We start from the raw sequence: 26,616 nt of genomic DNA, 5'->3' as shown, positions 1-26,616 counted from the left end.
TTACTTCTTTACCTCCTTTCGTCCACAAAATTCAAACCTTCCTCGTCCTTCACATTACATTTTTAATAGAGAATCTATTACTATTTCGTCAAACTATCCAGCTGCTTATCTCTTTCTTCCTCCTTGTTTTCTACTCTCTCTCCAGAACACATTTCGTTTTCAGAAGAGTTACTTTAATTCTTACTTTCCTGTCATTTCTTCATCATTCTCTTTTTACCTCCTTACAAATTAATTTTTATTTAGTTAACTGAGGCCAGTACAAGTTAAAAGTTTTACCTGTGTGCATTTTGTTATCTTTCTTTAATTTGTAGACATTTAATATAACTAAATTCTCGTGTGGAGTTACTCATTTTTCATCAGTCTAGTCTTTATATAATTTTAAATGACTCACATGGTGCAATCCTATGGTACATTATCCTGTTGGCATACTATTTCTCTTTCCGTTTTGTATAACTGAGCTACATCTTTTACAATTTGCTCCTGATCAGTTTTAGTGCTAGTGTCTACATACACCGTTAATAACTCGTGTTCCTCATCATCGGTCGATTGCCATTCACTTGAATCCCTGCATGCTGTTGTTTGTATCGGATTCGCTAAACCTACTTCGGAATCTTGCTGATCAAAACTAAGTCTGTTTACATGTTTAATATTAACTTCGTTTTGAGATTTATCACTTGTGACTGTTCGTCGTAGCGTTTATCTCGTCAATTCTGTCTTTTACCTGGGTTTGGTGGCCTCAACTCGATATCCTGTACCGGTTCATTTCGTTTGTTTTGTCCTGCTGACGCTCGATTTTCCCAACGTTTCTGCGTTCTGTCTATTCCATTTCCATCTGAATAACTTGCATTTTGTTGTTGGAAACCTCGAAACCCTCCTGCCTCGTTTGCAGGGTGATTATATGTCGAATCATAGTTACTACCGTAGTTTCTAGGACTAAATCCACTATTCTAGTTCCGCGGCCCACCAAACTCACAATTATTATTAAACCTGTACGAGTTTCCAGAACCATAGTTACTATTGTTATCCCATCGGCGATTACCATTCTTTCCAAAATCATTACCTCTTTCTACGTTATTATTATCATTGTAACATTTGTTACAATGTTCGGTTGCTATTATTTCCTCTACCATTATTTTCTCTCACTGCACGTTGTTTCTTCGCATCATCTTAACATCCCTTTAAACCCTTGTATATTATCTCCTGCTCTACCAACCAATGACTGCTGATAACGTAACGGTAACTTCATTGTGCACATATGCATCAGTTCCCCATCACTTTATGGATTATCTAAACACTGTTTCTTTTTTGTCATTTCTTCGAAAAATCTAACCGACTTCTTTACTCCTGAATTTTCGAATTACCTTTCTGTAATAACTCGTACTTTATTCTATTTTGGGTTTCCTTGGACCAATATCGCTCCAAGAATGCGGATTTAAATTGCTCATATGATTGTCGGTTTACAGCTCTTCTTTGCATGGTTTCCACTACCGCGCCATTCATATGCCCACAAATGAAGTTAAGTTTACGTCTAAGTGGCCAATGCTCTGGTAAAGCGACCTGGAATTGATTTATAAACGTGCGTGGCTGCAGGCGTTCCCGCTTTCTTTCTAATGGTGGAATTTTCTGAATATCAAAAAGTGATCATTGTCAAATTTTTCCATTCCAATATACAGCGTTTGTTTTTTCTCAACATTATCCGTTCCCTTCAACTGTGTCAAGTTTTCTTGTATTCGTTCTACCACATTTGGGTCTTGAGATGACATATTTACGTGCCACCTAGCAGTGGTGTGCAGTTATCTAAACCGTACCGTTCCTCGTGTATCGGACTGAAACATTCGGTTAAATTTCCCGTTACTGGATCAGTAGTCAGCCTTCCTATTCGATTGATATTGACTTGCGGTCTATAACCTGTTTTACTATCACTTGTAAATTCTGCAGTTGGTGCATGTGTCGCCATAACTTGCTCCGTTGTCGCGTCACGCGCCTAAATTCGGAGGGTCGGCTGCCGCTGTGACCGTACATTACCTGCTTCGCTCACCTGTGTTAACTGTTCTCTTCCCATTTGCTCCTGTTTCGTTTCGGTAATTATTGACGCAGCCTCTTGTGGATACACGACTGGAATTTCATGACGTTTTTATGTTTCCGCTACTTCTACGGAAGACTGTACAACTGACTTGTTTACTTCTGGATTTCTGTCCATCACTGTCTCGGTTGATACTACTGATTCCGTTGCCTCACTACTACTTTCTGTACGGCTCTCGATATACTGTTTCAGTTCTGTACGAAGTTGTTCATATTGTTTCTGATTTTTCGAGACTATGTTTTCAATGCATGTATCGACTCTTTTTAATGCGACTCTCGTGACACGTTTTCTGACATTAATCTCTTCCGCGATTTGTTACGCCTTACCAGACGTCTTACGTGCTAAGTTGTTAACTCTTTGGTTAACATTAGACACTGCATCCTGCATCTGGTCAACGTGAGAACGCATCTTTTGCTGGTCAGTCATTAACGAGTGTATAGGCTCGCGCGAGTCTCCCGCCTCTCTCCGGATTTCAGTAAACTGTTCAGAGACTTCTGTTCGTAGTTTTTGTTGATCTTCGCGTATATTTTCGAATACAGCATAGGTTTCAAAGTTGAGACTATTTAAGCCAGCATTTCTCCTGTTTTCAAATCTGCTAACCCGGAATTAGTCTCTGTTTTTTTAAGTTTGATGTTTCTGTCCTTAAGTCTGCTAACCCTGCATTTTTCCAGATTTTGGGTCTGCTATCCTTGCATTTGTTGTTTCAGTCGTTTGCTTTACGACCATACTGAGTTGCTTCAACATTGCGAACTCACTATCTGACTCTTCGCCATCGTCACCTGTCAGTATTTGATGTAAATTTTGCCGTTCGCGTCTTTCACGTGGCGTGTCACTCATTTCCGTTCATAGTGCCGACGCACTTACATACATTCTTTCTGTTGGAAACTGTCCCACATGATATAGAATCACAATATTTGGTTCAACTTACTGAAGTTGTTCGTCATCTGATTATACTTCTGACCCACCAGCTCCATGATTTCTTTGTTTTTGTGAATTCTCAGACTGTGAGACCAATCGTGAAACTACTACCATTCCCTCTGCACCATCACTACGTACCGTTCTGTGACCCGCGCTCGATACTTTTTGTTGTACATCAATCTCTATCCAGTCAAGATCTTCATTTTGCCCTATCTGCGATAATCTCCGTTCTTCCGTCATCTCTGATGCACTAACTAGCCTCTGTGTTTCTCGAATTGAGCGAGCTTGCGCTCTCGTCAACACCAAGTTATTTTATCCTACACGTTTCCAAAATATGATAGAAAGATTCTTAAACTATGTACACATCATTATCAACGCTGTTCACTGTTTGTCGAATTTCACACCAACTCAATAACGCCGTGAAAAACATCGCGCGTTGTAAGAGGTCCGAGCAGATGTAATTTCGATGTATTGCTCATGCGCTGCCTGCGATATGCAGGGTATAAGAGAATCGCTGACCAGAGAGCAGTGTTGACTGCAGTAGGAACTGTGTAGCTACAGCAGTAAGTTGCTAATCTGGTGTCTGCTCTGGTCTGGTCTGATGTATCCTATTGGCTGGCCCGGTCGCGGTGCAGCGATGCCGGAGCCTGAGTATTATTGTATAAGGTAAAAAGCAGCCTCGCGCATATGTAGTAATGTTATCTCAAGTCGCATGTAAATGTTCTGAACCCTCGTAATAATAACCTTCCTCATAAAAAGTAGCTTTTAACAACCATTCATTTCAATTTAAAGAATTTATTAATTTCTCCCATCCATGATCATCCCGATTACTGCAATAGAAAAACCAGTTGCTCCCATTCATAAATGACAGATAGGTCGGCCAGCGTTGCACAGAGCTGTGCCGGAAAAATTTATTGTAAGAGCAGATATATCCGTCGACTTCATTGAGGTAAGAATTTATCCTTTTTTTATTCAGAATGATCTTTCAGGGCCATGACGCAGCACTGTTGTCGTCCAAAATTTACCAGGTTAAATTCACAGTGAATTATTGAAAAGTCATAAGTGAGCGACAATTTAATTGAGAGGTTACTTACATTGTTTTATTACCAGGTTACTGAATTTTTTTTTATTGGGACGTTACACTGAATGTGAACGACATAATTATAATTTTTACTGTTGAGAGGTTTAGGAATTTTTCTGTTGTGAGGTTACGCTAAATGTGAATGAATTTTGAGCTTAGATTAAATCAGAAAGAATTTTGTGTTGATGTTAATGTGAAAAGAATTATGTAAGGAGGTTGCAAATGAGATAGAATTTTTTTTGAGGTTACACTAAAATTAGAATCTTATCCATAATATTTATTTTTTATTTTGTGGGGAGGTTACACTTGGCGACAACCGGCCAGGATCGTATTTCTTTGTGAATCTCTGAGAAGTAGTCATATATCTGCTCTTATTTACTTAAATATAGTTTGCATCTAGCGCAACGCATTTACTAATTTGTCACTCTCTCTTTCACAGATCATCGGCAATTTATTGCTCTTTGTAGTAATTGTGTTTGTTCCATTTTTGCTTTGACTTTGTTTTATTTTGTGCTTAATTTTGATTTGTGAAAAATGTCACGAAAAAATGTTAACAGTACATCGCGATGTGCAATGAGTGAAATAGCCGACTCGAATAATTTGACCGATAATACTTGCGACACTCAGTGTAATAGTGATAATCGTCTAATTACAGATAATCAGTGCCTACCGATCACTAGTAATGATTTTGATCCTAATGATGAACAAACAAATTCAATTATGTCCACAGTAAATGTAACAACTGATGACGCGGCACGTTCCGTTGCAATGAACGCTGCCCAGCTTGACACACCCGATTTGCAAAATTTACGTAACGAACAGATAATTGTTTGCAACGGAGGTGAACAATATACACAAAACTCGTCACGTTTATTTGATTCCGGTGTAATGACCAACAGTGCACATCCGATTGGCCAACCTTTTTGTGAATCAGACAATAACCAAATGGTTACACAAAACGTGACACATGCAGATACACCATCACACAGTACAGAGAATAGAGCCACTAATTTTGGCTGGGATCAAGTTATGCCATTATTACTACAAGTCAATGAAAAAATAGACAATCAGCACAAACAATTTAATGAAAAACAAGACAACTATTTCAAACAACTTAATGAATCGAAGAAACAACTTAATGAGAATTTCAAACAGTCGAATGAAAAACGCGACAACCTTAACGAACAGAACAAACAACTTAGAGGATAGATTACAGCCGTTACCGTGAAACGTCATGATACTAAAGAACAATTACGTGACGATACTAAGACTTGTGCTAGGAACAGTAGTGAAGAAATTAGATCTGTTGCACAAGAATTAAGTAGTACACGTGTAGCCGCAATGAAATTACTTAGAGATGAAATTAGTGCAGTCACTGAACAATGTTCAGAAAACGCAACACAGATACGCGACGAGTTTAAATTAATGTCAGCAGAAGTTTCACGCACTCTGGATGCGGAAGTCGATAAGAAATTTGAACAACAGATCAGCCAAATTGACGAAAGTTTTAAAGTGACAGAAATGAAAAATGTTTCAGTCACAAACACGTCACAGCATACGCCACGTTCCGAACATTTGTCCCACTCACACAGCCAGTATAACTTAAGTAATTTACAGACACCACGCGACTTAGAATCCGAAGAGACACAGACAAACAGATTCTCATGCCATCATGAACCTGCTAAGACATACAGAGACGACAGTTTTTATTACAAGCACTTTCTATCCATTAGGAAATTTAAGGTATTTAATAATATCAGAACACAGATTCACCCTTTGGACTGGATACAACAATTTGCTTTTGGATTTTTACCGGCATTGCCTGCAACGCAGAAACTAAAATTGATTTGCAGTGCGTAAAAGACATCAGGGGATTCATTACACTTCGATGAATATGTGCCGTAGCGTGCACAGGGCCCCGAGCCGTAGTAGTGCTATTTCCTCTTTAGTTTTCTGCACTGCTGCCTTCTCTTCTACTATCCTTTATATCTATCAAAACAGCTCTTCAACTATCGATCTATCTAGGATTAAGGATGTGTAAAGAAAATCTGATTTGACAAGTTTTACCGAAAGTGACAGTTTTCATTAGACAGTCTCGAGATGACAAGAACTACCAACATAATTTTAATAAGTGACAAAATTTTTAATTATCAGTATCGTGAAAATTATCGGCAACAGGAACCACATTTTGGTAACAATAGAGGCTTTTCCCTACAACAGCAACAAAACCAGCCGGTTAGCATACCTAACCAACAATGTAACGTGCAAGGTCAACCAAGCTTTAATGTTTCGCCGCCTACACGTATAGCGCACAGCGACAAAGAAATAACTACGTACAGAAAACACACCATTTCAACTCATATCGCAAAGCACCGTATAGAAATGACTATCATGACAGACGTAAAAGTAATGAGCACAATTTTCAGCGAACGTTTAATAACAGTCGGTCTTACCAGCAGAAGAATCATCCGCAACAACAGATTATCATGAATGAAACAGACAGTCGGTATCATCCCGAACCTAATACGTCGGGAAAAAATAACAGAACAGAACAAATAGTTGAAATGCCACAGCATCCTCCCGCAAATAACAGCATGTCACAAGGAATTTGACTAGATACAATACAGATTGAATCTTCCAGCAACGCAAGCAATACTTTTGACACACAGAATCTTGTTCACGAAAATGTTATTAGTTTTGACGACATCCGATACACACTTTTGAATGAAAGACAGAATCACAATGTATGTAGACAACATCGTTATAGCAGAAGCTAACTGGTCTGAACACAATTTGATTCTGGAACAACTGTTGCACACTTTTCGTGCACATGGACTCACAGTTAATCTTAGCAAATCGCACTTTGGCAAAACTTCCATAAAATTTCTTGGACATGTAATTTCAGCAGAAGGCATTGCGCCTGACCCGGAAAAACTTCAAGCTTTACGTGACATTACTGTTCCTACGACGAAGAAACAATTACGCAGCTTTCATGGATTAATTAACTTTTTCCGTAAATTTATTCATTACTCTGCTTTAGACACCCCTAGATTATGCCAGTTGACGGGTAAAAACACTATTTGTTCATGGGATAGCCAAGCACATTCTGAATTTGTCAATCTGAAACAAGCTTTGTTGAATGCAGCTCTTTTATCACACCCAGATCTTACTAGAAATTTTTCCATTGCCACCGACAGTTCTAACACCGCTTTAGGCGTACACATTTTTCAGGAAATTGAAGAAGATGGTTCTACAGTAATTAAAAACATCGCCTTTGCGAGTCGCATTCTGTCACATGGTGAACTAAATTATTTTGTCACAGAACTTGAAACATTATGTGTTGTATGGGCATTTACGAGATCTAGGCATTTTCTTTATGGAAGACATACGACCGTTTACATAGACCATAGAGCTATCCAGTTTTTACTTTCAGCAAAATTTATACATGACAGATTAAGCAGATGGAACCTTTATTTTCAGGAACTTAATTTTACAATTGTTCACATTCCCGGCATACAAAATATTGTAGCTGACGCACTATCCCGTTCTCTCAGCAACAATCAGCAAGTGATCGCAACCAACTTCTACCAAGCAAATTTTAGCGTGATGTATATTCAACAAGTTGCATTTGAAAATTTCATTTCGGTGCCATTACGAGACATAGCACAAGAGCAGAGTAAAGACAACGTATGGAAAGAAATTAAACACCTTTGGCAAGATAGGAATAATGTTACCATTAGAAACCATTACACTGTACGCATTTAATGTTCTGCTTCGCCGCTCTCACCCTGACAGCAACAATTGGTTACTATGTATTCTTGACGAGCTTGTTAACAAATTAACTTGGTATACTCATTTAAGTTACGCACATTATGGAGCCAGAAAATGTTTTCTTATGCTGAGACAGAACTGTTATTTTGCCAATATGGAGAAACGTATTCGACGAGTTTTAGCGTCATGTAAAATCTGCCAGAAAGCTAAGTCAGACACGACTTCACATATTCCTCCGTTACATCCCATTGTACCTGTTAAATTGAGACACATGGCCGCTGTAGACATTTTTGGTCCGATTCCAAGATCTAATAGAGGTTTTTGTTACATCTTTGTCGCTGTTGAACTCACTTCGAAATTTGTTACCTTCACTCCGTTACGCAAAGCTACTGCTAAATCTGTTTCGAATGCATTTGTAAAACATTTTTTATTCCATGTAGGGAATGTATTGAAAGTACTTTCCGACAATGGATCACAGTTTCGATCTGCTATATGGACACGTATGTTACGAACAAGAAACATTTCTCTGATTTATATATCCACGTATCACGCTTCTTCGAACCCTTGTGAACGACTAATGAAAGAAATTGGTAAACTATGTAGAATATACTGCTATAAAAAACATATTGATTGGGACGCACACATACTGTCATTCCAGGATGTAATTCACTCGATACCAAATGAATCTACTATGCTATCTCCGACTGTTATACTGAAAAATGTTGAACCACCTAACAAAATTAAAGAATTAGTATCCTTTCCTACATCTCGTCGACTACGCCACCATGAAATAATTGACATTGCACTCAACAACATCAAACGTGTCGCAGAGCGCTGGAGAAGACAGCAAAAAAAGGTTTGTACACGACGTGACTTTCACATTGGACAGAAGATATTAGTACGCACACATTATTTATCCAACAGAGGAAAGAGTAGATGCGGTAAATTTGAGCTTCTATATGCAGGTCCATACAGAATTCGCAGCATTCCTCACCCCAATGTAGTACATGTCGAAACTCTGAGAACCAGAAAAAGTAAAGGCAATCACCATGTCTCCAATATTAAACCCTTTATTGAATGAACATACTTTATGATTTATCACACTGTAATGCCATTTTCTGATTTTTATATGACCAATGATGCAATTATATTTATGTGACTACTTACTGATGATTATCATATTTTTTCTTGGCAAGTGCCCGGCAAGGTAAGGTTAGCAAGTCGCTTTTCTTGTCGTTACACATCAGACCATGCACATTTTTCCAGATAAACTTATATATTTTATGACCAATTATGCAATTCTATCTAGTGACATATTAATTTTATCAAATTCTTTCTCCATTAAAGTCTTCAACTCTTGCCTCTATCAACTACACAACATACAAGCTGAACACAAAGAAAGTCATTTCTTGTCATTATATATCAGACCGTGCACATTTTCCAATTTTCGTTTATGTATGATTGTTTTCCTGTTTTGTTTGTATGCACTACGAAATCTTTAAGATATAACAAACACCAGTTGACTTTGACATTTTTAGTTACGATATCTCAACATCGTGACCATTTTACATTTTTTTGCTACTACATTATGATACTCTGTGTACATTTTTTTTTTTTGCACTTGAAAACTTTCTATGTTTTTGACATAATACGTTTTCTGTCATGCTATGCTGTATGCTTAATTATATCACTAGAAACCAGTTTTATTTAATGGATATATGATTTAAATGCAAGATATTAATCCTTATTCATCATTTTCAGAAAGCAATAACGTGTAAAAGAAATAAATTGAACAAACCACAGTGGATTACTATGAAATGGGAATTTCACCTTCGGAATGAACGAAAGAAGATGCAATACCTTGTCATGAAGAGTAAATGGATCAGAATTAACAAGCATTAACAGGAATATACTATACACATCGTATGATAGCAGTCTTAACTAATTTTTTCTTTCAGAATACGAGACGATTGATGCAGGCTGTCAGACAGAACTACACATCTTAGCTTTAGTGATGAAATATGCTAGAAATGAGAAACTCTATACTATGAATAGTTGTATGAAGTAAATGTTAATATGAATAAGGAAGTGTCTTTTTTGCAGATGATAATAAATGATGATGCATAGTTATATGAAGAATATGGTAATATGAATAATGTACTTTTTCTTTGCAGGTGATGATAGTGATGAATTTTATATGGCCACTTAACGCACCACTTTTAAGTTTTTCTTTGCAGATGAGGATAATGATGAAGTTTTTATATTTTCTGTTAGTAATTATTTAAGTATTTGTTGCAGTTCCTTTTGACAGTATGTCTTATATCGCATCGTATAATGACAGAATGTTTTGGAAAGGACAGCTAGAGTACATACATACTGAGTACGCATTTCATTACCTGTTAATTTGAAGTTCACTACTTTTCAGCATAATATGTGTTTCTTCTTTCAGCTTAATAATCCATTTTGTATTTTTTCCAGGAGAAGCTATTCATGAAATTAATATGCTATAAGCAGTTAATTATTAATCCTCTTCTAGTACTTGCATTTTTTTTACCCATTTGTGTGTGTCATTCATGAATGTTATCACATATACTCTACTTGTTTCATAACCTTGCTACAGCTTACTCATGATGAATGACGTTACTAATCCTTATTTGCAGCAATAAGTCAAAAGCAAATATTATCATGCCCCAGCAATTAATGATCGATCTCAACGCAATGCATTGCTAGCACAAAAAGTGAATTACCAGTCCCAAATAATGCTACCAGTTTAAGAGATATTTCTAGTTCTGAATATAATGCAAATTTCTCAGATGTTTTCTAACCACAGACCCTGAGTAATAGTTACATTGTGTTACTTTTTTAAATATGTCTTATGTCACTTGAATGATGAGTTCTGAGTAATACTGAATGATGTTTTGTATTAATACATAAATGCTATGTCAATAATTTCTGTAAATAATATTTTTGTTATACTCTATAAATGGTATGCCAATAATTAACTCTCATTTTGAATGATGACTTCTGAATAATACTGAATAATGTTTTATAAAACTATATGAATACTTTGTAATTGGCCTATGAATGCCACTGTTTCTTATATTTTAAATTTGTCTTATGTCACTTACATGCTATTATATATGAATACCAATAGCCTGATGCTACACTCATTAACTCCTGTTTTGAATGAGGACTTCTGAATAATGCATAAAAATGGTTTGTAACTGGCCAATGAGTGCCAATGATTACTATAATTAGACGAATTATGTAAATACTATGCCATTAATTAACTCTTGTTTTGAATGATCACTTCTCAATAATGCATAAAAATGGTTTGTAACTGGCGAATCAGTGCCAATATTTAGTGTAATCAGATGACATATGAATGATGCTCTGTAATACTCCATACATAGTACAGAAATGTTTAGTAACTAGGCAATGAGTGCCAACAATTACTCAGATCGGTTAATGGACTAGTGTAATTCTCAATGATGACTAGCATAAGACTTAATGTCCTTCACCTTCTGACCTAATTACCAGAAATTACTGCAATATCCGTTTGTCCTGTCTATCCTCATGATCATGGACCACTATATTTGGATTTTGCACTAATTCTACGTTGGTGAAAGAGTATGGATTCTACAAGAGTGTGGTGTTGACAAATCATGCTGTCCACCACCTTGAACGATGGAGATGTTATTATGGTCCCACTGTTTGCTGCACCTAATATACTACCAAAATGATAACATAGAATATTAATACAACATTTCAGTGATTGGCTACACTGATTAATACTTCAGGGAAGAGAACTTCAGATTGTCTCACTTGGTGTTGTGCTTCTGTAGAAAGATATGGACTTCCAGCTACGTGGAACCTACTGTGCTACAACCATGATGCAATACTTCCCTTTCCTTTCCTAGTTCTTGTAAAATGGTAAAAAATATATTCAGTGCATGTGCACTTTATGTCATTCGTTAATATGATTAGTACTCATTGCGTATACATTTTGTCATTGCTTGATATGTTCTGTACTACAGTGTGTATGCACTTTATGTAATTTGTTAAAATGTTTTGTACTCATTCCGTATACATTTTGTTATTGCTTGATATGTTCTGTACTTCACTGCGTATGCACTTTATGTCATTTGTTAATACGTTTTGTACTCATTGTGTATACATTTTGTCATTTCTTGATATGTTCTGTACTCAGTGCATGTGCATTCTATTTCATTCTATGTTCTGCACTTATATATATATGTATATACTCTGTGACTGTAAACTTAGTTAATTAAGAAAAATTTGTTGCTCATGGCAAGTTCAATTGATTCACCATCGCTGCCAAATTTTTGCTCCCCCCCAGTGGAGGGTTATTTAATAGGTCCGAGCAGATGTAATTTCGATGTATTGCTCATGTGCTGCCTACGATGTGCAGGGTATAAGAGAATCGCTGACCAGAGAGCAGTGTTGACTGCAGTAGGAACTGTGTAGCTACAGCAGTAAGTTGCTAATCTGGTGTCTGCTCTGGTCTGGTCTGATGTATCCTGTTGGCTGGCCCGGTCGCGGTGCAGCGATGCCGGAGCCTGAGTATTATTGTATGAGGTAAAAAGCAGCCTCGCGCATATGTAGTAATGTTATCTCAAGTCGCATGTAAATGTTTTAAAACTCTCGTAATAATAATCTTCCTCATAAAAAGTAACTTTTAACAACCATTCATTTCAATTTAAAGAATTTACTGATTTCTCCCATCAATGATCATCCCGATTACTGCAATAGAAAAACCAGTTGCTCCCTTTCATAAATGACAGATAGGTCGGCCAGCATTGCACAGAGCTGTGCCGGAAAAATTTATTGTAAGAGCAGATATATCCGTCGACTTCATTGAGGTAAGAATTTATCCTTTTTTTATTCAGAATGATCTTTCAGGGCCATGACGCAGCACTGCTGTCGTCCAAAATTTACCAGGTTAAATTCACAGCGAATTATTGAAAAGTCATAAGTGAGCGACAATTTAATTGAGAGGTTACTTACATTGTTTTATTACTAGGTTACTGAATTTACTTTTTATTGGGACGTTACACTGAATGTGAACGACATAATTATAATTTTTACTGTTGAGAGGTTTAGGAATTTTTCTGTTGTGAGGTTACGCTAAATGTGAATGAATTTTGAGCTTAGATTAAATCAGAAAGAATTTTGTGTTGATGTTAATGTGAAAAGAATTATGTAAGGAGGTTACAAATGAGAAAGAATTTTGTTTTGAGGTTACACTAAAATTAGAATCTTATCCATAATAACCGAGCGAGGTGGCGCAGTGGTTAGACACTGGACTCGCATTCGGGAGGACGACGGTTCAATCCCGCGTCCGGCCATCCTGATTTAGGTTTTCCGTGATTTCCCTAAATCGCTCCAGGCAAATGCCGGGATGGTTCCTTTCAAAGGGCACGGCCGACTTCCTTCCCCGTCCTTCCCTAATCCGATGAGACCGATGACCTCGCTGTCTGGTCTCCTTCCCCAAACCAACCAACCATCTTATCCATAATATTTATTTTTTATTTTGTGGGGAGGTTACAGCGTGACAGCACAGTCATGCACAAGCTACTTTTCCACAATCACCAACGTTATCCTCCTTGTTAATACAACTTTTCTACATTTCGGCTTACACATTTACTGTATTCTGACCACTATACATTTACATTCATTGGGTAACCTCGTCACAAAAACAATAAACACAAAATTTTTTTTCAAAATTTTATTTCTCATTCTAATTTGATTAATTGCCATCCAGGCAAACCAATTGCCATCGTGGCAGGGTCGACATTTGTAAGGTTATGGTTAGGTGGTTTCTTATTCTATGACTGAACACAACTGTGTAAGGTGTAAGACATTGTTTAATATTGCAATTTAGTCACGGAAATACACGCTTTTACACAGTTTACAATGTGACAATATTAAGACAGTGATCAAAATGGCGCATCTCAGCCTCTGAATGCGAACTAATTCTAAACAAAACAGAATTAAATTATAACTCTCAGAAAGTTAAATAAGCCTAAACTCAACCATATTAAATTTTTACGAGAAGCTTGTTCACTTAATTATGCTTACGATTACGTTACGATCTACATCTACATGTCTACATCTACATGGATACTCTGCAAATCTCATTTAATCGCATTAATCTCGTATAGCACGCGGAAAGAATGAACACATATAATTCCGTACGAGCTCTGATTTCCCTTATTTTATCTTGGTGATGGTTCCTCCCTACGTAGGTCGATGTCAACAAAATATTTTCGCATCCGGAGGAGAAAGTTGTTGATTGGAATTTCGTGAGAAGATTCCGTCGCAACGAAAAACGCCTTTCCTTTAACGATTTCCAGCCCAAATCCTATATAATTTTTGTGACACTCTCTCCCATATTTCGCGATAATACAAAACGTGCTGCCTTTCATTGAACCTTTCTTATGTTCTCCGTCAGTCCTATCTCGTAAGGATCCAACACCGCTTAGCAGTATTCTAAACGAGGACGGACAAGCGTAGTGTAGGCAGTGTCCTTAGTGTCTGATACTTTTTCCAAGTGTCCTGCCAATAAAACACAGTCTTTGATTAGCCTTCCCCACAACATTTTCTATGTGTTCCTTCCAATTTAAGTTGTTCGTAATTGTAATATCTAGGTATTTAGTTGAATTTACGGCTTTTAGATTAGACTGATTTATCGTGTAACCGAAGTTTAACGCGTTCCTTTTAGCACTCATGTGAATGGCCTCACACTTTCCGTTATTTAGGGTCAACTGCGACTTTTCATACCATTCTGGTATTTTTTCTAAATTGTCTTGCAGTTCGTTTTGATCTTCTGATGATAAACGACAGCGTAACCTGCAAACAATCTAAGACGGCTGCTCAGATTGTCTCCCAAATCGTTTATATAGGTAAGGAACAGCAAAGGGCCTATAACACTACCTTGGGGAACGCCAGAAATCACTTCTGTTTTACTCGATGACCTTTCTACAATTACTACGAACTGTGACCTCTCTGACAGGAAATCACAAATCCAGTCACATATCTGAGACGATACTCCATAAGCACATAATTTCACTATGAGCCACTTTTGTGGTAGAGTGTCAAGAGCCTTCCAGAAATACGGAATCGATCTGAAAGCCCTTGTCAATAGCCCTCATCACTTCATGTGAATAAAGAGCTAGTTGTGTTTCAGAGGAACGATGGTTTCTAAACCCATGTTGACTGTTAGTCAATGATGTTGGGCATTACTATGATAAATCATCCGATTCCGGTTCAAAGTTCGGTACTGTTTTGGGGATGACAATCAAGTCTACTTAGTTTTGTGACAAGTCGAGCAAAAGACTACCCAAGGTCACTCGAGTTTACAGTGGACGCAAGCTAATAATACCTTTGCAGAATATACCAGCAGAAACTCTACCTGTGTTTCTTGATATGCTAGAAAACATAAACTCATCCCAGGTCTCAGACTATGGAGATATACAGGCGCATGACTTGAGCAGCATGCATATTATAATGTTCTCTCAGTTCTCGCAAGCACAGTTAACTAACGGCATGGTTCGTTTCTCCACAGTTGGAGCTCAATGATGCTACAGCTAGTTTCTAGCGGGAGGTCAGCCGCTGTGAACCCAGAGTTCACACAAATTTCTCGTCTCTGTCGTACAAAGCGTTATGCGCCCCATTTGGCACTTGACGCCAGTTCAGAGAACGAGTCCCTTAAAATTTCTCTCTCGTCTTTCTCGTAGCTGAACCCTCTCCCCACCTGGGTTCTTTTGTGCTCCACGTCACGGCTTTTTTCGTCCAATACGAGCGTTCCTCTTATTTTGTGAAAATTCTCTCTACCAATCATAAGGGTCCTATCATTGAACTGCATCGAAATCTCGGCACTTTACTCCTTCCCTGTGCGTTTCCACCAATGGGACGTTTTGTACCTGCTCTAGACGCCTAAAACGTTACATGTGTCTATCACGTGTGCTCTCGATGTGAGAGCATTGGTGTGCTGAGAGAAAGGGTGTGTCTTCTTGGGCCTCTCCCACACATTGTTGGGCATTGCAGTGATATATCGGTAATATCCGTGGTATCGATGAGTATTTCCGACTTTGGTGTGACACCACGATTTCAGACGATAGCACAGATGAGAACTTTGGCATAATTACCTTTGAATATCTTATTGTGAGGGGATTGCCAGTCGAAGAAATTGTCTGGCAAAAAGAGGCAACTGTATCAATCGTCTGTGATGGTGACATTAGATTTCTAAAGACATATTATCATGGAAAAGGCTATATCGTGGTTTTGGTGGGCACATTGACGTATCAGAGAGCACAAACGCAACTAAATAGAGCCCACGATATCGACTTACGATATGTGTAGACATCAGTGTCAGTTTAGAGAGTGTAACTAAAGACTAGCAAGAGGATCCTTTCCAGATTTTATAATAAGAGTCAGCTGATAAATCTGCTGATGATACTCCTGCAGAAAATTGGGACAAGTACGCTCCAAGCTTCAGGTGATGCTGAGGATTTTCTGAAGACAGCTATCACCAAATCGCAAAATTTCTGAGTAGCTGTTATTGCAGGGGGGATGTCGATTTGGCTGTTTTTTTGGCACCCAAAGCCCCAACTGACCACGATATTCAGCGGGAAAAATGTGGAGGGGCAAAGGTCACGACGAGTGTATATTCCACACAACAGTTGCAGCACGAATTAAAAATGAAGGACAATGGCCGTTTGTTATTCGTACAAGCGTTCACCGTCTGTGGCACATCATCCGCAGTGTATCCCAAGAGCAAAGTTGGTTCTGTCAATATCTACCAGAAGCCCAAAATCACAAAACATGCAGCTGAGACATTTGCCAGCAGTTCCTCTTCCACTGACCACATTGAGACAGCTGGGATAATGTGTACTCTCTCATAGTAAGGCACTTCAGCCACAGAAAAATACCTCAACGAGTTCTGCTACAAATCGTTTATCATGGCAGTTGGATACATGAAGTCTGCCATCACAACTTCCTCCAACTGAAGGTGTCGTTAAGCAGCAGGCGTTCTGGATGTATCACTAAGTACACTTGTGGTTATGGGAGGAAACTAATGGTGGGGCACCGAATTGGGGTTTGGAGAGGAGGAATGACCAACTAGTTCCAGAACCCTCAGATTGAGTACTGTCCCTGACGAAATCTTGAAACAAATTCTTTGCTGATACGTGGAAAGATGTGGCAATAGTAATGGCTGGTATAGTCGTAGAGAATCATAGTTACTCTGATTTGTTACACGCCCGAATTGGAAGGGCAGTTGCAATATTGAATCAGAAAGAAGGTGGCGAAGTCGACATTGATACTCTACCGCTCTTGTTGTATGAGGTCCCTGCTGCTTGCCCTGAATACACTTCTGTCGTTTTTTAATTACTATCAGTCCATGTAAATACTTTAATTATATGATTCATAAAAATATAATAAAAGCAACAATCATAACTTGCGTTTCATTTGCAATTACTTTAATTCCATTATTAAACTGTTGTTATTTATCATCATAGCAAGTTACAGTAGTTAAATCTCCATAGTCTCTCAACATTCTCGTTTTTGGTGGAACAACGAAATTGAGCATACACACAAGAGACTCTATAACATTTGATTAGTTGACGATAAAATGGCAAAAGTATACAAAACTGAAAGAAATGTAACGCCTTACAACTTCATCTCTGAGAATTTTTCTGAGAAACAATCGTGGGAACCAGTAGAAGCAAATGATTAATAAAAACAGTGAGATGAAAATGATATTTTCGGAGATCATCGTTTTTCAGTGACATATATCTCGTTGGGAATACGATAAATGTCTATCGAGACAATGTTATTAGAAATTTAACTAGGTTTCATTATCATTTACAATTTTTTTTCTAAAGTGCACCGTTTCCGAGATATAAGCCCACTTGCCAGGGGTGAGAATCGTTAGTATGTTTACCTCCTACCGATTTCTAAAAATGTCCTCAAGTCAAAAATTCTTTCATATTCCATGCATTCATTGACTGAACCAATAGTTTCTTACTATAAAAATTGCAATATTTCCAAAAACTCGGTGCTTGCTATTAATATTTCCTAAGAGGCCATTACTACACAACGATATCAGACTCTCCGTTCAAAATAGCATAATGTATGAGTGTAGGTGTAGGTACTAATGTAGCTGGGTTTTTCCCATGACTCCTAGGATGGTATTAATGCCTGACATGAAGAAATATATATCTTTTATTGCGCGGTCTCTCCCACCGGAGGTTCAAGTCCTCCCTCGGGCATGGGTGTGGGTGTTGTACTTAGCATAAGTTAACTTACGTTAGTTTAAGTGTGAGTCTAGGGACCTATGACCTCAGCAGTTTGGTACCATAGGAATTCATAAATATTTGAACATTTTTGTATATCTTTTATGGACTATCATCTGCCAACAGAAAACTAAAAGCACCAAACCTCCCACCCTCCTGTAGGGAAGCAGCCTACTCACGCTGTAGTAAATTCACATTAATTTCCATTGTGTGCCAGCCAGTCTGCTGTAACTAGCTCTGACATCATAAATGTTGCGCAATACCTTAAAAGTCAAGCAAATGACCTAAAACTTTTCTAGCATGTCAGGAATAATACTAAATTAATGTGTGTTAAATATCAGTTCGATAACTTCAGCCATTTTCGAAATTTGGACGTTTTTCTAAAAAAATCATTGGCGCAACAGAAAAGAGCTAAGAGCTAGAGACTTCAAAATTTATATTTAGATTCATCTTTCATAATGATTTAATAAAAACAGTACTTTGGATTTCACAGATTAAGACTTTAGTGGAAATTCATGATTTTCTGGTTTTCGTCTCAAAACTGAAGGAAGCAAGATAGATTAAGTAGACTGATAAATAAGGCTAGGATGTTTAGATTTAAATAGGTTGGAGGTCCGCTATGACTGTGAAGATGTGAAAAGTTTCTTTTGAATACCTATAAAATTATAGCGATAGCGGATCTCAAAAGGGCCAGTTCAGAGCTCATCTACTGCGTGCAGTGTAATTTAATTAATTCTCTCGCCCAAAATATTTAACTTAGCCACGTCAAAATTTTATTATCAATACTTACCTGCGTGCTGAATGCACGTTTAAATTAAGAGCTTCATCGGCCATCAGTAAAAGAAGCTATAAATTATTATGCAACTTGAAGTGGTGCGTTACTAGCCCAGTGGCTAGTCGGGAGAGCCGATTTGATCAGGCGTTCCCTTAGCCGTCCGCACCGCGGCTATATATATAAGAGCGCTGCGCGAGGAAGGAAGGCCCCAGTTCTCTCCAGACGCTGAATAGCACGTCAGCTGTGTCGGGAGTCGCGTCGCTTCGGTATCACTGCTACAAACAGCCTCGGGTGCCGTATTAAGTTACTAGAGATACGCGGAACCATGAAATCATTTCAAGTGAAGGATTAATTCTGGGATGATTTTCATTATCTAGCTTCAGTTTGCGTATTGTCGTATTTTCACGTGCCGTCGCGGGACAGACATTCTACCAATTATTTAGCGTGGCGTTTGATGAAATATTCTCATCAAATTTTGGCGAGCATTCTTTTTAACATTTAATTCGGACATTTACAGTTGCATCAGCGCATTAGACTCTGAACTGCTCTGTTAGTTAGGTCGTAGGGATACTTGTGTTTGTTATCAGTGAATTTCAGAATATACTCAACTATTTTGGAAAATCGTTTTTGATTAGAAATCCCGGACAATCTCCTACTTCCTCAGAGCTATAAGATGCAGCTATAATGGTATTCTCAGATGAAGTGGGCACTAGGAACTCTAATTACAGGCTTCACGTTTTGTTAAATCACTTTCTGGGTGCTAAAAAGTAAATAGAGAGCCAGTGTTGAGAACGGCGAAAGACAGCATTAACAACATTCTAAAAGCCTGAAACTGATTCAACATTCAAACATTTGTATTTCAAACATTTATACAGCAATTATTTTAATTATCCCAAGTTACTCGCCGCCCCACATATGGTGCATCGGCCGGGAAACTCAACTAAGTGAAAGTGATTTTTAACTATTCGGATTTGCGAGTGGAATGCGACACGCAGCTGAGTAATAGAACAGGGAAAGTGTTACGTGGGCATGTGGACAACGCAGTTGGATTAACAACGCATCTGGATTGACGGAGCTGGCACTGAGTCTAGCGGTGCTGCCGGCATCGCGAGAAGCCAGTTTCGCCGTACCGCAAACGTCCGCCGCAGCAGCCGGAGCCGCGCCTGCAGTTACGGGCCACGCAAACACACAACAGCCGTCAGAGTGCCGTCTGCAGTTCAACGTGCCACGTCGCATCAGTAATCCTGGTACGCCGCACCGACAACGTCTTGCAGAAGGAACTTAGTTAAGTGAAAAGCTGTTAAAAATTTTAGTAACCTGCACTAAAAGACTGTCGGCGATGGAACCGCGAAAAGAAACTGAGTTTAAACTTAAATTAGAACCTATGTCTGTTGAGGGAACTGTAAATTCAGACAACGGTTCAAGTGTAAATATGCATGAAAGTAGTAATGTTAAAGTGAAAGATGAAGTATTGTCTCCTGACAGTAGTGTGCGAAGGGGCAATGATTCAATAACAGAGACCCCTGTAGTAAAGCAGAAAGTAGAAATTGTAAATTTAGTGGATGATAGTTTCTCTGATGAATTAAGAATGAAACAGTCATCAGAGATGGTAGAGTTTAAGAAGGAGCAGTTAGATATGATTAATCAATCAGAAGTTTCATTTAGTTTTGATGATTCTGGTGTTGGAGCTAGTTTTTCGTCACCTGAGTGTGATAAAAAGCCAGCTAGTGAGCAACCCAAAGATGCTGGGGCTGTTGATCTAAATGTTATATTACAAGCAATAGCTGCCAGTAATGCACAAATGACAGCTGAATTAAAGTCTGAAATGGTGGCCAGTCAAACAAATTTTAATATGCGGTTTGAGGCAATGGATAATAAATTGGAATCCAATAATGCTGAGTTAAAGTCTGAAATAAGTGAACAGGTCAAAAACAGTAATGCTGAATTAAAGTCTGAAATAAGTGAACAGGTCAAAAACAGTAATGCTGAATTAAAGTCTGAGATTGTGGCCAGCCAAACAAATTTTAATAAACGATTGGAGGTAATGGACGATACCTTCAAGGCTGGTTGCAATAAGTTGAAAGAGGATCTAGACAGTTTGAATTATAAAATTGACTACAACCATGAGGATATTAAGAAAAAGGTTGCTCAACAATTTTCTGAAATGTATGAAACAGTTAAATCCGAAGTTGCTGAGGTTCGCAAAGACTTCCAAATGGAAGATGCGAAGCTGGAGCACAAGTTAACAGAAAAGATCGAGGCGGAATCTGAACTGTGCTCAGATAGATTTAAAGATGTTAATATTAAAGTAAACATATGTCAAGCAGACGTAGATGCAATTAAAACTGATACTACTCATATTGTACGAAGAGTAGATAATGTTGAATTGAGAGTAGAAAATATCAATACTAACATTGCTAACATTAAGAGTAAAGTAGCTTCAGTAACTTCTGGTAATGGTAATATACAACAAGTTGTAGCTGCAAACGCCGCTTTTATCGGGTGTCGGCAGTTCTTGCGGTTCGATCCAGATAAAAATATCCACCCGCTAGATTTCTGGAACGATTTTGAAGATGTGATTCCACCAACTTGGTCTGAACGAGAGAAAATCTCATTTATTAGAAGCCATTTAGCAGGTGACGCCATGCGTTGGTCAGCTGATGTTATGTTGAAGTGTAAAACATTAGCGGAGTTTAAATCAGCTTTCATTAATGAGTATTGGTCTAGCAATAAGCAAAATGAAGTGCTGAGAGAATTTTGGAGTAGAAAATGCTTCAATGCAGGCAAGGAATCAATTAAAGAGTTTGCTAGGTCATGGATTTCACGTTTGTCACATTTGGCGGAAAAGTTAAAGCCAGAAATGATTATACTAGGTCTTGAAGCCAAACTGCCATGGTATTGGCAAACTAGAATTATATCTGCCCCTAGAGACAATCTGGATCGTTTCATTGAGTATCTGGAACGTGTAGAACGTGTTGCGGCCAATGAGGAGCAATCACGTAATAACAGAAATACTAATAATAATAGTAGTAATTTTAGGAACGAGCAAAATGGCAATGTAAATATCAGAACAGTAGGTGTTCGCCATCCTAAGAGAGGTAGGAATTGGGGAAATAATTATCAGAACCAACAATGGCATCCAAATGACAGTAATGTTGTTCCAAACAGAATTATGCAGGTAAACAACCGCGCGGAAAGCAATGCTATGCCAGCTAACTATAATGAAACTATAGGAAACAGTAGTAGTCCGAGGCAGGAAAACTAGTTCCCGTCTATGAGGACACTGGCGCTCACCAGGCGGTTACTTTTCCTAAGCCAGTAGCTACGGGAATTGGTAAGACAGATCAGAATACTCAGACTGAACATGTGGATGAAGATTCGGTAGCATCTAAGGGTACAACAGAAATATTAGATCACTCACAGTATTTGATAGAGACCGTGTTAGAGACGCTTTCTAAGTGGGAAGAGAAAGAGAAGGCGCAGCAGTGTAACGATAGGGAGGAGCTACAAAATACTGAATTGACAGGTGAAGAAGCAGAAGAAATTCATGCTTATATTTACGATGAGGATGATATGCTCTTATCTAAAGTGCCTGTGCAGGATGTTGATAATGTACTAATAGATTTAGGACAGGATATAAGTGAGAATGTAGAGGGTAGGCTGTTGAGGGTCGATGAACCCAGTAGCTGTGACCAGTTGTCACTTGAGAAGGAAACCGACGATAATGTTAAAAGTGGTTTAGCTGTAACTAGTGTTATGCCCGGTCTGGAGACGCAGAATCGCTCAGACTACAGTAATTTGGGTTATGTTCAGCAAACTAAATGTAATGAAGTCGTGCGGTGTTTCGATTTAAAATTAATAGACCGACTGGAAAAGGCAGCTGAAAATGTAATTCTGGAAACCCCTACACACTGTGACCTAACTGTAATGAAGACAGATGTCGATCACTTTAGTTGGAGACAAATCCAAAAGGAACTACTAGATGAATTTGAGGAACCACCTGTACAACCTAGAATAAGCCACCCTATAATAATAGTGAATAAGTTGGGTATCAATGTACGTTGTCTATTAGACAGTGGAAGTGAGGTGAGTGCAATATCTCAGTCCTTCTTTGATGCATTACCTGGTAAAGACAAGCTTACAGTAATGAGGGTATCAGGACTAAGAATAATTGGTGCTACTGGCAAGGTTTCAAAAACGGTAAAGCAAGAAGCTTTACTACCCTTTAACATTAATGGTAATTTAATTGATCATCCATGTTTAATTGTAAACAATCTCAGTATTGAGGTTTTAATTGGCATAGATTTCTTGTCAAAATATCAGAGTGTTGTTGACTTTGAAAGAAGCCAGTTAAAAATGGTCTTACCAATAACCGGAGTAATTACAGTCCCTTTTAGTGATAAACATGTAGTAACTGATCATGAAACTTGGGAGCTGCCTATACGAATTCTGAAAAATAGGAGGTATTGGAACGAAGGTGTTAATCTTAGTAACAGTAAGCTGAACGCAGAAAAAGAAGAAGAAGCAATTATTGTGGACAAAATAGAAGCTAAATTGCAGGAAATCGATAAGATTTCAGACAATCAAAAGGAAGAACTGAGACAGGTTCTAAAGAGGCATCATAAGGTATTTTCAGACCGACCTGGCATAGTCAAAGGGTATGAATGTCAATTAAAGGTGAAACCCGGCCAAGTGTTTTTCAGGAAGCCATACCAAATACATGTAGCTAGGAAGGAGGCAGTTCGAAAGGAGATACAGAGAATGCTAGAGTGGGGTGTGATTGAAAAAGCGGTCAGTGAGTACAATAATCCTCTTGTTGTTGTACCAAAAAGAGACGGGAGTGTCAGATTGGTCTTGGACGCTCGTTGGTTGAATGAAATAGTGGTTAGGGAAAGTGATAGACCGCAGAACATGGACGAGTTATTGCAAGAATTCCGGGGAGTAAAATTCTTAACTTATATGGACATCACGTTTGGATATTGGAATTTGCCACTGGCGGAAAGTTCGAGGAAATACACAGCTTTCTTGTACGAAGGAGTTTGTTACCAATACCGCGTGGTACCTTTCGGACTTAATATCTCTGTTTGTGCATTCGTACGTGTGATGTGCCATGTTTTAGGACCAGCTTTAAGTAATAAAATAACAGTCTACGTAGATGATCTGTTAATAGCAACTCCTACCTGGGAAGAACACATAGCTTTATTAGAGGAAGTGTTAGAGGCTATTGAGAGAGGTGGCACGAAACTAAAGATTGAAAAGACAGAGTGCGTTAAAGAGGAAATAGGTTTCTTGGGATATAGGATAAGTGGAAAAGGTATTCTGCCTGACCCAGGGAAGCTAGCAGTCATTGAAAAATTTGAGGCCCCCAGAAACAAGAAGCAGTTGAGATCAATGTTCGGTCTGTTCGGCTTCTATAGGCGTTTTGTTAGGGATCAGGCTTTTAATGAGCCCTGTCTTCACCTCCTGCTGAAAATGAATACCCCTTGGGTTTGGACAGCAGAATGTCAACAGGCGTTTGAGGTGCTTAAACAATCTTTGATTAATAGTCCAATTTTACATCATCCTGATTTTGATATACCATTCTGCATGTCTGTTGATGCTAGTGGCTATGGTATAGCTGTGGAGATATTCCAAGTAGAAATAGAGTACGAACAAGAAGTGCACAAGACTATAGCTTTCGCAAGTCGATCTTTACAGGCAGCTGAGAGAAATTATGTCATCTCAGAACTGGAAGCATTAGCAGTTGTATTTGGGGTACAAAAGTTTGAACAGTATCTATTAGGTCACAAGATAATTGTTTACAGTGACCATAAGGCATTGACCTTTTTAAAGACCTGTAAATTGAGGAATGCTCGTTTGGTAAGATGGTTATTGTATCTCCAGCAGTTTGACCTTGAGATTAAATATACTCAAGGGAAAGACAATCTGGTAGCTGATGGGTTATCTAGAAGTACGGAGCTCTGTGATGACGCGGGAATTACAGCAACAGACCTAAATGAAGTTCGTATGTTTGCATTGCACGAAGTAAAGGAAGAAAGTACATTAAAGAGAGTGATTAAGAACTTGAGACGTGAGCAGAATGCAGATGACCAACTGAAATTAGTGAAGAGCTATTTAGGAAATGCGAGCTATCCTAAGGTTTCGCAATACTATTGTCTGCATAAAGGTGTTCTGTTTAGGAGGAAAAAGGTAGGTGTTGCTGAGTGGAAGCTGTGCTTTCCCTCACAACATGTAGACTTACTAATCGACTATGTACACCTGAGGTATGGGCACTACGGTGCAAAGAAGTGCATTGCATAATTAAAAAAGAAGGTTGTGTTTGACAACATGTACCGCCGTGTGGCCAAGCGTCTAGCTGCTTGTGTAGTGTGCCAGAAAGTCCGTGCTGCTAACACCAGAATACAAGGAGATATGCATTCAGTAGAGCCAACTGAAACCCTAGAATTACTGGCTTGTGATTTGTTTGGCCCTCTTCCTGCTTCGAGAGGTGGTTGCACCCATATTTTTGTTGTTGTGGATGGATTCAGTAAATATGTTAAGCTATACCCAATTAAAAGAGCAAATGCAAAAACATTGGTTGAAAAGTTGGAAAAAGATTTCTTCGTGAACGTTGGCGTTCCGAAGAATTTGCTGTCAGACAATGGGCCTCAATTTACTTCTGATAGATTTAAGGAATGTCTAGATAAGGCCGGCGTGAAACATCTGAAAATATCTGCGTATTTTCCCCAAGGAAATATGAGTGAACGTATTATGAGGGAATTTAATAGGCTTTGCAGGACTTATTGTGCTCGGAAACACTCAAGTTGGGCAGAGCACATTAAGTATTTTGAGAATGTAATGAACAACTTAAGGCATGATGCAACTGGTTTTGCACGTTGCGAATTGATGTTTGGCCAAGAACTGCACAATGTGATTGCAGATATGGTAGAATTCCCTATTCTAACGCAAATATCCACAGACGAGAAGAAACTAAAGGCTAGGACTTATATAAGAAAAAGAGCGTTGGAAAGGAAGAAGCGTCATGACGCAAAAGCTGTACCTACTAGCTTTGAAATAGGTCAATTAGTCCTTGTTAAAACCAAAGAAAAATCAAAGAAAGTAAATGCAGAAACAAAGAAATTCATGTTCGTATACCAAGGACCTTTCAGGATCATAGGAAAACCACATGCCAATGCATATAGGCTAGAGTACCCTAAAAGTAAGAAGCTATTAGGTCTCAGGAACGTGATCGACCTAAAGAGATTCATAGGTAGCCAATGAAGGCTGTAGGGAGGAGGTTGTTCTGTAACCTCTACACAGTGTGGCAACTGTGCAGTCCCAGCTGTGTGAGATCTTCTTTCCCTTTCAGGTCTCACTCATTCTTCATCTTTCGTATCCACAAAAATTTCGACCTTTTCTTTCCAAATACTAAAATTTTCCGTCATGACTATCAAGCCAGCATTAAGCCAATGAATGCTGTAGGGAGGAGGTTGTTCTGTAACCTCTACACAGTGTGGCAGCTATGCTGTCCCAGCTGTGTGAGATCTTCTTTCCATTTCAGGTCTCACTCATTCTTCATCTTTCCTATCCACAAAAATTTCGACCTCTTCTTTCCAGACATGAAATTTTTCTGTCATGGCTATCAAGCCATGAGTTCTGTAATCTTTCTATCCACCGATTAGTGAAGAAA

The sequence above is a fragment of the Schistocerca cancellata genome, chromosome 7 (assembly GCF_023864275.1).
Source record: "Schistocerca cancellata isolate TAMUIC-IGC-003103 chromosome 7, iqSchCanc2.1, whole genome shotgun sequence".
NCBI classification, from domain to species: Eukaryota; Metazoa; Arthropoda; class Insecta; order Orthoptera; family Acrididae; genus Schistocerca; species Schistocerca cancellata.
The sequence above is the reverse complement of the archived record's forward strand: the minus strand, read 5'-3'. Positions refer to the sequence as shown.